Consider the following 14,449-nt stretch of genomic DNA (forward strand, 5'->3'; position numbering starts at 1 on the left):
CAGTTACATTACTAAGCAATCAATACTATATGATTCTCAACACGGTCTTAGAAAGCAATTTTCAAGAGAAACAGCTTTGCTACGGCGAAAGCAACTAATCATACAATATTTATCTAGCCACTTACTGACACTTGGCGTTCATGCTGCAGCAGAGTCCCCAGCTTTCCCCGGAAACTTCCTCCATCTGCAAGGAAAATAATCTTATTTGATAAACTTTGTACACGGCACAAGACATATCCAGCCACGTCACGACAACCCGTAATAAATACAACATGGCCGCGCTCCTATGGCTGGTCATTCGAGCACGGCCATGTTGGATTTATTAAGGGTTGTCGTGACGTTGCTAATACGTCTTATACCGTGTACAGCGTTTATCCAATAATTTTATTTGCCTTGCAGATGGAGTCAGTTGGCGCAAGTAGCTATGGCTGGCCGTTCGAGCACAGCCATTCGAGCTGGCGCTCGCACAGCTCGAACCACTCAGCTGGCGCTTTCGGTCCCTGTGCAGTATATTTTTCGCGCTATGCCGATATGTGCACCACATAACCTTGCACTCTCAAACGTGAGCACATCTTGCGTTTCCAGTACAGCTTCCTTGGTGGCGTGCTCAGAAGGAGTAAATGGCACAATCAGTCTGTCGTTTGTATTAAAATGTATATTTCTACGTACACATCACCGGAAATTTGAAAGTGATCACATGCCATGAACTGCCTTTCATATTAATATATGCTTCGTGGCAGGAAGGCAGCTTGCTTTCACTCGAAACTGACAGAGCAGTGTTAACTGTATGAAGTGCTAGCCGAGTCAATTCACTTTCTTCGTCTCTTCATGAAAAGAAGCAGTGTTGGGGGTTTTTATGCCAGTTCACATAGGACTAAACAGAAATGAATTGAATCCTGGAGTTTTACGTACCAAAACCACGATTTTATCATGAGGAACGCCATAGTGGAGACTCTGGATTAATTTTGACCACGAGGAGATACTTAACGTGCCCCCAATGCATGGGACACGGCCGGGCTTTGATCTCGCGACCTCGTGCTCAGCAGCGCAACACATCATAGCCGATAAGCTACCGCGGAGGGTTAGGACTAAACAGATTACCTTCATAAAGTCGGTCACTGCACAAGAACACGCAGCTTTGTGTACAAATTTTATTATTAAAATGTCGCTACGCCCCAGTGGTTCGAGTGACCACTGCAGAAATGTTTGTGTCGCATCTGTCGCATCCCACTGCGCCACAGTACGCGCGATAAGTACTCTTCGTGCTTCCACAAAGAGGGTCGCATTGCGCTGAGTAAGTTATGGCAATGCTCTGGCACAGAACCCTTCGGCAACGCGGAACTTCAGCGATAAGGTGAATCATCTGCGCCGTCCCTCACGCCGTTTGCTGCTGTCTGTTTCTCCGCTTTCGATATCGAGGTGCATCGCTGCGTTACTCTTTTGAAGGAAGGAAGGAAGGAAAGAGTGTAGAAGGAAAGGCAGGGAGGTTAACCAGTTCAGCACAACCGGTTTGCTACCCTATACATGGGAGCGGGATGAGGGGAATGAAAGATGAGAAGGAGAGAGAGAGAGCACATAACACAGCACACTCATCGTCAGTCCCAGTCCGTCACTCTTGCGTGGTACGTAACATAACGGTCAAAGCCGCTTGTCCAAGCCCGTTTCTTTTAAAAACCTGAGTAGTCCCTTCGTCGCCTTTAGCTGCGATGTCTTCTGTCGACGACACGTGAGAATCGTTTCAATTGACATTGGTCTATTGTCAAGGTGCGCTAGAAGGGACGCCAGGAACTGTCTCGGAACATTATATCCAGGACAGTCGCATCGAATGTGTTCGCCCCACTAGCGCCGCCTCTAACCGCCTAAAACAATTGTGCCCATCAAGTTGCTGCAAGCACTGCCTAAGTTACAGTACATGCCGACAAGCCAAACAGAATCGAACCAGTAGTTATATGCTGCATAAAAAGAATACAGTAAATAGCCTCTGGGTAAAATCGCTGCCTCAGTTCGATCGTGCCACTGTCTAGCGGTGTGGCCGCGAAACCAAAATCTTGTCATCAAACTGGAGCCGGAAAGAATGCAAGTAGTAACGATGACAAGAAGCACAAACTCCCTACTGGGAAAACCTGTGGCCGTTAAACTAATTTAGGCTCGGCGTTGATAGTGACAGCGTACCCGGTGTTCTTCAGAATGTTCAAATAAGAGCTTCTTCTAAAAAGCTACTTCATAAGGTCAAATTTTGCGCTACTGTCTATGTGCACTGCCTTCATAGGATCAATGTCAGTCAATAATGGTGGGAAATACCACGCGCTCCTCATGCAGAAGCCAGCTCGAGAATGATCGGCAGTGCATGTATTTGCCAAATCTTCATCCTTGTGGATCCAAGCGGCCACGCGCGCTCTTTGAATACCTTCTTAAATATAATATTTCAATTAAATATGTTGCAAGCCCGCATTATTCTCATTCACCCTGTGATTAGTAACGTTCTATGGCTTTCAATACATTTCGAATACGAGTTAATGATTAACCGGTTAAAATAATTAAGTGTGGTTAGACTTAATCTGGAAACGTCACCCAGATGCAGAGATAGGCGTACTGGAAAGGTACACGATTTATTAATGAACTGGGGCTTACGCGACGGCATGAATTTGCATTGCTTTATACATGGAGTACTGCAAACAAAAAATCTAAGCAGGTAGGATGAAACACAGGCACAAATGCGCTTGTATGAGCGCGAACATAAATCTATTAGGCATAATAACACACGAAGCCCAAAAACCTTAAATCTATGGCACGAAAAGTGAATACCAAGCAATCAGTGCTGTGTTGTTCTTAAAAACCATTTTGTTGCCTCATTTTTGAATGATGTATCATGCATTGCCCCCAAACTTGCAGTGCTTTCTTTTCCTCTGATGGATCCAATCTTGGTTGACTGGGTTAGGCCAAGTTAATACAGGAAAGTACACTGAGACATATTCATCAATAATCGTGTCACATATACTCGGTCTTGGAAGTGTTCTGAGCTTCCTGACGACTGGAAGGCAGAGAGGTTGGTACAAGTTCCCAAGCAAGGTAAGCTATCCAGCCCTCAAAACTACAGACTTAGCACAATAACCAAGCATTCCATTCAAGCTGCTAGACCACGTAATATGTTCCAATCTGGTAACCTTCCTTGAAAGTAAGAATTTATTCAGTACACATCAGCACAGCTTCAGGAAACATTATTCCTTGTAAAACCCAGCTTCTTTTTGTTACTTGATCGTTAATGTACTTGATCGTAGTTATTTCGTAGATTGCATCTTCATTGACTTTCAGAAAGCATTTAACACCGTCTCTCACGGCCTTCTCCTAATAATGAAAACCAGTAACATCGACCCTAACCTACTTGAGTGGATTGAATGTTGTTTTTTTTTCTGTATCGAAAGCAGTATGCCATGGTAAAGAGTTTTTACTCTTCTAACTCTACTGTCATCTCCGGTGTACCGCAACGGGCGATTCTCCGCATTTGCTCTTCCTAATTTGTAATAATGACCTTCCTGAGCATATTTTCTCAATAATTAGACTTGCTTACCATTGTGTAATATACCGGGAGATTAAACCAGGTGACACACTGGTGCTCCAAGCTGACCTTAACAACGTGCAAACATAGTGTACTCAATGGCTAACGAAACTAAATGTAAATAAATATAAAGTAACGAGAATATGTCGTAACAGTAACGCGCCTGCACGTTATCCCTACTTGCTCAATAACGCTATCTTAGAGACTGTTAGCTCATACAAATACCTCGGCGGTCATATATCAAACTCCTAGACATGAAAACTCACACTGACTTCGTGGCTAACAATGCTAATCGCATGTTAGATTTCCTCCGTCGAAACATTTAATCAGCTTCTCTTTCTTTAGAACTGCTACTTTATAAAACACTTGTTACGTCGAAACTTTAGTATGCCACCTGTATCTGGGATCCTTACTCTGCCTTGCTTACCTCTTCTCTCGAAGTTATGCGAAACCGAGCCGCCCGTTTCATCCTTTTCAATTACCCCAGAACCGCTAGGATTACTTCAATGAATATGTGCCTGGACCTCCCTGACTTTACGAGATTAAGAAAAATATCGCGACTTGTGCTATTGCACAAAATCTACCACACCAATCATCACCTCAAGAATACATTACTCGCTGCTCCTGATTACATATCAGCACGCACCGATCACAACGTCATGGTCCACGTCCCAAGTTCGCGTACAAACCTGAACGCTTATTCCATTCCAAAGAACAGTGACCAGCTAGTTGAAAACGCCTCCTAGCCTCGATTATCAGCAACTCTATTCCATCATCCCACAAAACCGCGATTACAACGTATTATATCGAGTCCCACCGCTCTCTGTAACGCGCCACGTGGCATTTAGAGTATTGAAGTAAATAAATAAACAAATAAATAAATAAATAAAATACACATGCTATCGATGGGCAACGTTGCCGCGCGAAGGGCCGCTCGATGCACCTTGCGTTTACACGTGGGCTTCTTTCCCGCTCAGAAAAAACACTTTTATGTAGCACGTATTGAAAAACAGAAGCTGCATCGGGAGTCTTTCATGGCGCTCCACAATTTTCTCATTGACACTTTTCATCTAATAATAATATTTGAGAAGTTGATGAAATAATTCGGAATAATTACGTAAATAGGCGGAATACAATAAATCTCCAAGCGACGGCAAACAACATTAACTTGGTTCTGTCCAGCTACGTGGCATCTGCATATTTTTAAATCTTGGTGCATGATAGTTGGCACACCCTGTATACTAGGTCGACGAACTCATTCCGAAATTGACTCACGCAGACTCAGGCCGACCCACGAGTTAGCTCGAGTGGGTCCTAGGTGTGTGAGTCTGAGTGAGCCTGGCTGATTAGAATTTAGGTAAGTCTCAGTGTGGGCTTTGCCCAGGTTAGTTGCAGTTAGGTGTCTGATTGCGAAGGTGACCTAAGCAGAATGATGCAGTTTTGTATAGCTCCTCTACAAACGACACGTTTGCTATGCTCATGGCTCTTTTATTTAAAAGAATATTCATACAGCAAAAAAAAAGCACCTAATGCGGAATTTTCCAGAAGCTCATCTCACAGCCCTGGTCGCGCTATAGGCTGTGTTCCCATTCCGCGAAGCCACAAACCTGCACTATCTTTAAGACAAGGAAAGATGCTAATGCAACATTCGAGTCTTCGTTGCTCCCTACCCACCGTGACACTGACACTGCAGCACACTCAACTCAAAAAGTGAAAGATGGCGTGCTCAGTAACCCCGCAACCCGTCACAACATCCCCCCCCCCCGCCCCCCAGCTTTAGCGTGTTGTGCTCTTCCTGATGTACTTCTACTCTTTCTCTTCATCTTTTATCCTGATTGTTCTCCTCCCCCAGCGCAGGGTAGTAAAACTGATATTCGGCCTTGCCCTTTATTATTTGTCTCTCTCACTCGTCCCTTAGCTTCCCACCAATCATCAACAAAAAGAATTCTCCGAACCCTCCTCCCCCCTCTCCCCTAGCGCTATATCATTATAAACGAAAAGAGCAACGTTGAAATAGTCCTATTTGCTTTAGATATTGCAGAACTATTCATCGTATATGGTATTCAGTACGCTCCCTTTACATTCAAGTTATAGTTGTAGCAACAAAACTTTCTATAAGTCCCTTTTGTTGCATTTGACGGAAACCGGCTTTCATTCGTACATTTAATTTCATTCTAAAATTATGCCACATGGCACCCGAAACGAAAAAAAATCGCTGCGCAACGTGTAATTTCGCACACCACAACGTGTAACTATGCCACAGTTATCCCACATGGCACCTGAAACGAAAAAAAAAAAGAATGGCTGCGCAACGTGTAATTTCGCACACCACAACGTGTAACTATGCCACAGTTATCCCACATGGCACCTGAAACGAAAAAAAAAAGAATGGCTGCGCAACGTGTAATTTCGCACATCGTACAACGCAACGTGTAATTTCGCACAATATCCACTGCAGGACAAGTAACTCGTCTCACTTTTGCGTGTATCTGCTGTACTCAACGAAGTCATGCAGAGCGTAACTCAATTTTCGCAAGGTGACTCAAACCTTCCCGACAACAAGCGTCTTCGCTTACATCCGACAGAGGGCCGCACACTGCCATACGCTGCTCACATACGCACGGCGATGTAAAACGGGGCAACGCTGCTAAACTACCTGCTCTGACGAAGAGTATACATATATACTTTTTTCACTGCGTAAATTCCTGTAAGTTTAGACCGCTGGAATGCGTAAGTTCCATAGAGTATCTGTAACGAAGCAGCCGAGGTGTTGCGATTCAAAGAACGAGGTCGCATGATCAAATCCCGGTCGCGGCAGAAGCATTTCGATGAGTGGCGAAATGCAAAAACGTCGGTGGTTCGTGTATTGGCGGCACGTTAAAGATCTCCTGGTGCTCGAAATGAATCCGGAGTCCCACATTACGGCGTGCCTCATAATCAAATAGTTGTTTTGGCACATAATGCCCCCGAATTGAATTCAGTTCAAGGAAGGAGCTGGTCAAATGGAGCCCTCTGGGCGCTGAAGAAGCAATCCATATCTTTCGTGCTTTGTCCTTCCACGGATAGGTGGCGCCAAACAGCTTTAAATCATCTACAACTCTCGGATTGTCCCGCTTTTAATAATTTCGAACTCCTAAAGCGTTTTCCCTTTCTTTTTTGGGATATTCCTTGGTAAGACGTGCTACTATAAAGAAAAATTAAGGCAGCAAAATTTCGTATGAAAGTAAAAAAGTGGCAAGACGTTATATCGCAGAAAATTGGGGCTCTTTCTACCGCGAAATGTGTTACACAGCTCTATCAATGGCGATTGCCAGTGCGAATGAAGACTGCATTTTTCTTAGACCTTACAGCGAACGTGAGAGGCATTATATCGTAGCCTCGTCTGCAACATGTGGACAGACGAGTAAAACGGATACATGACCGTGTCGATTCGACGACCCGGTTCGAGCTTACATATTACCATGCCGAGGAATGGTTCACACTTCGGGCTGTATTTCTGAAACAACCAGGTAATAAACGCTTTCTTTTTCCACAAACACAAATGTTTCTCGCCACTTTTAAGCTATATCTGAACGCGAGCAACACGATGAAACGTTTGAAAAACGATGAGCCAAGAATGTCAGAGTGGTTCGGTAATGAACAGAGGAGACAAACAAACAAACAAACAAACAAACAAACAGAACGTTGTGAACATCCTCAGGATAATGGTTCAGCAAGGTTTGAAACAAAAAAACGTAACAACAACTTATATGTAAACTAGTGTTAAAGATTCAACTGAAGCCCACACATCTACAAATTCTAGGTGCATCGCAACAGTCGCCATCTACGTGTTGAAAATGAACTTCTCTGAGGCAAAAAAGAAAAAGAATGGCGTCGAACCAGGAAAAAGAAGTTTCGGTGTGATTTTATGCTCGGTGGAGCGAATGATTCAATTTCTTTAGGTCCGGGCATTTCAACCTATACGCAAAGCGTTGTTCGGCTTTTCTGGTGCGGCAGCTCAAGTCAGCTTACGCTCTACCTGGTCCCCGAACGTTCTTCTGTACTTTTCTTAAGAATGATGTGAATTGGCCGGGGATAAAATGATAGTGCCCTAGAGGTTTCACAAACCAGTTTCTGTTTATTCGTCCTTATTGTTACGCCTGATATACATAACAGAAACCAATAACTATTTTTGTACGGATGAAAGGTATAGTGGGGCAAGAAAATAGTCACAAAATAATCATGTATGCGAAAGCTATTCACAGAATTATTGAAGCACTTACAATTCTCGGCAACACCACGTATTCATAACGAGAGATATCAGACAAGACAGCGTTCCACCGTATCACTGGACAAACATTTTATCATAACAAATTTACTGCTTATGGCGTGGTCACTACTTTTGTTATAGAGAGATAAACGAACACCGCGCTTATTTCATTCCCGTAGCGCTCCACGTAGGATGAAGCAGCCGTCCAGATGCACAAGCTTCCAGCCACACCTTCCTTGGTCAACAAAGACTGCGCTCTAGTTCACAGCGAAATTAGAGGTGAACAGAGAGAAGCGCAGGCCACGGATATAAAAAAAAAGTCGCAGTTTCAACCGAAAGGCGAAGCATCAATTGCGATAGCCACTTAGTAGAGAGCTATACGGAGTAAGGATAGTACTTTTATCAGCTGTATAAACTTGGACATGCAGCAGCACCAGACACGCGCAAAACTGTTGTCGACGCCATCGCTGTTTTTCCCGCGTTCGCACCGAACGCGCGGCGTTGGTGCCTGTTGCCAGGACCTCTGAGGGTGGCTCGGAGGTTTTCGACTAGATCAGGGGCTGTATTCTGTAAGAGTCTACCTAGTGGACTGTCCAGTTCGGCGACCGTTGATTCGCTGCAGTTTGACGTGAAGGAAGGAGACTGGCTGGCACCATCCTGCACGTCAAGCTGCAGCGAATCAACGGTCGCAGAAATGGCGAAATGGACAGTCCACTAGGTAGGCTCGTACAGAATACCGTTCCAGAACGGGAAACTCGTCGAGCAGCGTCGGAAGTCTTTACCACCTTCTTTCTCGCCTCGCAACGTTTTATTGCGCTAGCAATTATATGGACACTCAAAGAGGATTGCTGCCGTCGGCGGCGCCGTCGCCGTCACTGTGAGGAACCGCGTATGACGTCAACGGCGATGAAGTCGTCGCCGCGCTCTGGACGCTGTATGTGCGAGTGAAAGGACGTGAGGGACGCGCGCTTTCACAGGGAGCGAACGCACGCCGAAGAACAAACGCGCGTTCTGCGCCGTGCTCCTTGAAGGGCTGCAGAATTAAGCGTCTCTTCACTTCTTTACAATCACCATATATATATATATAAAGAGAGCCAACGCGACTTATTCCGTCGTGCGAAAGGCCGTGGGGGGACGGGAGGGAGCGAGGGGAGGCTACATTTAGCTGCGGCACCAAATGCATATTTATATAAAACCGTTGCAAGGCGAGAAAGTGGTAAAGACTTCTGACGCTGCTCGACGAGTTTCCCGTTCTGATCTCGTCGAAAACCTCCGAGCCGCCCCTATTCCCCACCCAACTCGAGAGGACTGGGAGGCGACCGTGCTCAACAGCTCTGGACTAGAGGAACAACGAGCTCTGGTCTAACGGGCTCGAGTGGCGGCTTCGACCAATGACGCTCGGACTAACGATGATGATAAGTGGTTCTTGAGGGAAAGGGAAAGGTTGGCGCTATCTTCTGCAGCCCTTGAGGGAGCACGGCTCAGCGCCAACGGGGAGGGGTATGTGGGAGCGAAAGAAGGGATAGAGTGGAGTCGCCATGGCTGGGCGAAGCAAAACCGGCAGGCATAGGCGGCACGTATCAGGCCGAGATGGAAGGCCTTGGTGTGCTGCAGAGTCTGCAGGGGTGTTGTGCCAGGCCGGTCAGGCCCGGGGTGGGGTGGGAGGCCGTGAGGCCTTCCCGCTTGTAGAAATGTCCTTAGAGGCGTGCGGAGAGCCCTGACGAGTCAAGGAACTCCACGACGCCTCGAAGTGCAGAAAGGTGGTGTCGGCCGGGGAAGAGGAGATCTTCCTCCTTGCCAGAGGGGAGGCCCAGGCGGCGGAACTCCTGCAGGAGTGGGCCCCGCTGCTGGAGGTACGCCGGGCAGGCCAGCAGGAGATGTTCGATCGTCTCCGGCTCCCCGCAGGAGCTGCAGGTCGGACTAACGACGACACCTAGTTTCATGAAGCTCACAGGCTTCACCCTCTCTCTTTGTTCTATAAATGTTTTCACCACCACCGCCCCCAGAGGCACTGACAACAGTCACCACCGCCGCGCGCGTTCGGTGCGAAAACGGCGACGGCGTCGACAACAGTTCTGCGCGTTGCTGGTGCTGCTGCATCTCCAAGATTAAACAGCTGATAAAACTACTATGCTTACTCCGTATAGCTCTCTGCTATGTTGCTATCGCAATTGATGCTTCGCCTTTCGGATGAAACTGCAATATTTTTTTTATAAATACGTATTTGGTGCCGCAGCTAAACTCCGCCTCCACTCTCTATCTCCCGTCCCCCCACGGCCTTTCGCGTGACGGAAGAAGTCGCGTTCGCTCTCTATATATGGTGATTGTAAAGGAGGAAAGAGACGCTTAATTCTGCAGCCCTTCAAGGAGCACCCTCGCGCCCTTTCACTCGCACATACAGCGTCCGGAGCACGGCGACGATTTCATCGCCGTTGACGTCATACGGAACCTCACGGCGATGGCAACGCCGACGGCAGAAATCTGCTTTGGAGTGTCCATATAATTGCTATCGCAATAAAAATATAGGGGCGCAATTCACGCTAGTGGTTCGAAGACTGGGTCAATAGCGAAGCTGGCGAGCCCACCTTGCTTTATCTCGGTTCGGCGAAGTTGTTGCGAGGTTATGCTTCGAGACGGGGCCACGTTTTGCCCAAAATCACCCCGGAATCATCGACAGCCCTAGGAGCAACGAACACACGATGAATAAAGTATCTGGACAATTCTGGACGCTCAAACGCTTTTGCTCGGTTTCGCGGGCTCGTAACTCAGGATCTTCTGCGAATCACCGACGTTTTGCCGCCGTTTCGGCGGTGTGATACTCGGGATCGGACCGAAGTTATCTCACTCGCTCAGAAGTAGCGGCGCGGCGGCTTTAGCGCCGCACTTCCTCTTTTTTGGAAGTGACACTCTTCTCCGGCCGCCCATTTTTGCGGTGAGGTGCTCGGCGTAGAGACGGCAGCGCATTGGTGTCGCCCCTGCGGCGACGCGTAGTTATATATCCCGTGGTTCGGCGCAGTGACGTCACGGCTTAGCTTCGTGTCTGCGCAGCCGCGGGAACCACTCTGCACGGCACGGTGATGTCATGACTCGGCAAAGCTAAAGCGAAGCTATGCGGCGCGCGCGATGACGTCACGGCTCACGAAGCTGTGGCGGAGCTCGGTGCGGTCGGCGCAGCTGGGGCGAAGCGTTGCTAGGCGACGCATGGTGACGTCATCGCCAGGCGGAGGTTTTGCGGCGTACTCTCCACTGACCATCCTCGAGCTTAAAAGCTTCGCTAGTTCACATGGGAAAGTGCAATTGCTCTTGCACCCTTTCTGCACTACCTACAGGATGGGCCCACAGTTTTTGTTCGCACTACGCGGCCCAACCAAAAGCTTAAACAGCTCCGCTGTTAAAAGAAAAAAGAAGCCTTCATAACTGTTTATTAATTATTTAATTGTTTGCGGCTTAATGCAGGTTGGTGCGAGCGGTGGCACGAACGTCAATTCGCTCGCTGTTTAGTGCTGCGCTTACTCACTCTAGCGTTTTGACAGTGATTTAAGATGTGTGGGGTCTTAGGATCTCACAGGAGTACCGACCACCGCGGGTTCGAGCTTAGCGAGCCACAGGGCCGCATCAGCCCGCTGCGCGGGAGCTCAGGCCGCAAGGGGCTACCGTGCGACGCACACAATAACATAGTATTGCCCTGAGTAGACGGAAAGCGTTTATTGTCTCCGGCGGCACCAGCACTGCAGAAACGCCCGGGCGGCGGGGAAACCAAAGGGGTCCCGCACCAAGGGCGAAAATACAGACACGGGTTCCTGTAGCACGTCGCTGCAAGAGCACAGGCTCAAGCTGCGACACGTCGCTAGGTAAAGGCCCGGCGGCTATACTCCTTGCTCTGGCGATAGCCAAAAGGCCAACTCGAGAGAGCTCGGGTAATCTCCTTAGGCTTGGTCTTTCAGCAAGTGCGGCTCAGGTGTGGTACGACCTCGCGAGAACACTAGGCACAGCTCTTCAGTTTAGCGTCAGGAAAGGATCAGCACAAAGTACGCGGTCCTCGCACGGGCAAAGGCACCGTGTGCAAGCTCAAGACCTAGTTACAAAGGTGTCGGCGGACGTGAGGAAAATATGTACGCACCCTGCGGTGGTCCCGGGAATATGAGAGCCACGCTCATCAGTCAGCAGCCGAACGCGGCCGCTTCGTGACGTCAGTGCCCCGCCCCCACCGCAAACCATTGCGAGTTGAGCGCTACCACTGAAACCGGTTGCGAGAGAACGGTATAGACTTGGGGACGGCAGAGCAGGTGAAGCTAGCGTAATGGCGCCGGCGCATGCCTCCATCCCCACAGATATGTTCATGCTTGCTTATGTGCACGTGACCACATGCTTGTTCATTTAGTAAGTATGCCTTTGTTTATAAGTTAATACGGCCGATAAAATTACTATCCTTGCTTCGTAAAGCTGCCAACTAATTTTCTGTCCCAATCCATGATTTGCCTTTCGGGCGAAATTGCGCCTTTTTATTACAGCGAATCTGTCTACTGTTAGGGTTCCGTGCATTTTTTGTGTCCGTCAACAGATCTGCGGGTGCAAAAACTCAGCTTCCGAATTTGATACAATATCGCTTCATTCTATGCAAAAGCTTGTACGTCTCAACACTTGGATATGCATTTTCAGTAGATTAGTTAAGAATCGGCTCCATTTTAAAAGACTAGTGGAGTGTCTTCATCAGTGTGATGATGAAAAATAAACATTATTATTATTAATATTATTATTATTATTATTATTATTATTCATATTATTATAGTCCCGCAGCATGGCGCCCAGTTAGAACGCATGCTTGCTCTGCTCGTGCCCTTTTGATGATAAGTGGTTCTTGAGGGAAAGGGAAAGGTTGGCGCTATCTTCTGCAGCCCTTGAGGGAGCACGGCTCAGCGGAAAACAGCAGTTCTTTCGCTGTGAAAAGTGTGAAAAACGTGTGCATGCGAAATGTGTGACCTAGCCAGACGACGATCTGGATCTTTTGAAGTCGGGATCACGCTCCTTTTGCTGCAATTTGTGTGAGTTAAATCAGCAGGGTGTTAAGCCTAGCGACAACAACCCGACGGTGTGCTCCCCGCAGCTTTCTCTTTCCCGAACTGGTTCCCCCTTCTCCTCTTGTGCCCCACCGGGTGACCTTGACGGCAGCATGGCAGGTCTGCGTCGCCTCCTCCTCGACGCGCTGGAGGGAATCTCGTTCCTGAGCGAAGAAGTTTCCCATTTGCGAGAGGAGAATGAACGCCTTCGTAAGGACCATTCCCGCGGCGTGGAGCAACAGACCCAAGTCATCGCCTCCCTTCGAGCGGAGGTTCGTTGCCTGCGCGACGAGCTGTCGCGACGCGCAACTGCCATGCCTGTGAAGACACCTGCTGTCTCCGGAAAGTAATCCTCCCTTACTGCTTCTTCTACTCCTGCCTCAACGCGAGCTAATGTGCCTGTGTTACAACGCACTGTTGAACGACGAGATGCTGTTTCCCCCCGTGATTTCGCTTCGTCCACTGAAAAAGCACCCGAGACTACAGAAAAAAAAAGAAACAAGATACCTGCCTCGGTTGGAGCGCGAAAGACTTCGACATTATCTGTAGCTCAACGGCAGCACCGACCTAAGGCTATTTTTGAGTCTAATTTGAGCTCTGAAACAACCTCTTCCGACCTGACCAACCACTTAAAGGCCTTGAACATTTCTCCCCTCTCCTGCCGGCGACTTAGAAATAAATATCAATCGTATTCTTCTTTTCATGTAGCCGTCGATGAAGAAGCCCTTAAGCGCCTGAACGACCCGTCAATGTGGCCAATGAGTTGCTTGTTCAAGCCGTTCCGTGGTCAGCTACACGATGACATTATCCATGCTACTGAAATAACAACCCCCAAGGATCAAAGTGGCGTGTAATTTGGACATTTTTTACCAAAACGCTCGTGGACTGCGCACCAAAGCATGTGAATTTTTTTGCAATGTAATCTCATCTTCTTTTCCTATTTTTGTTATTTCTGAAACTTGGCTGTGTGGTGACATTTCGTCTTCAGACTTCTTTCCACCGCACTATAACGTCTTGCGCAGTGACCGGGACTTCAGTGGATCTCAACAAAAAGGTGGTGGCGTGCTGATTGCAGTTGACAATTCACTGAAATGTGTACGGCGCATCGATATAGAAAGTGTACGGCAGTCGATATGAATAGAAGTCAGCCTAGCCCGATGTGAAAAATTGTTGATTGGATCGTTCTATGTACAGTCAAATATTTCCCCTGTTTTGTATGATGAGGTAATATCTTCCATTTAAAGTGTAATATCCTCCCATAGTAAGCATAAAGTAATTCTTCTTGGTGATTTTAATACACCAGGTATTGATTGGAACACACTTATATATTCTCATTACAATCATTACACAGAGAAGAAATGCAGCCTCTTCTTGGACTTTCTGTCTTTCTGCTCCCTTCAACAGCATAACTTACCCCCGTATTCAGAAACGCGCCTTAACTTGAAGCTGCGCCTTGACTTGAACAAGTCCAGCTCAAGACTACACCCGACTTGAGCACGCTGAAGGCAGCCATCACGTTTCATAAACGTTCCCGCTGTCTTCCTTCGTCAAGTCAAGCCCAAGCGACGACACGGTGTGTCTGGGAGC

The sequence above is a fragment of the Dermacentor silvarum genome, chromosome 10 (genome assembly GCF_013339745.2).
Source record: "Dermacentor silvarum isolate Dsil-2018 chromosome 10, BIME_Dsil_1.4, whole genome shotgun sequence".
Taxonomy (NCBI): Eukaryota; Metazoa; Arthropoda; class Arachnida; order Ixodida; family Ixodidae; genus Dermacentor; species Dermacentor silvarum.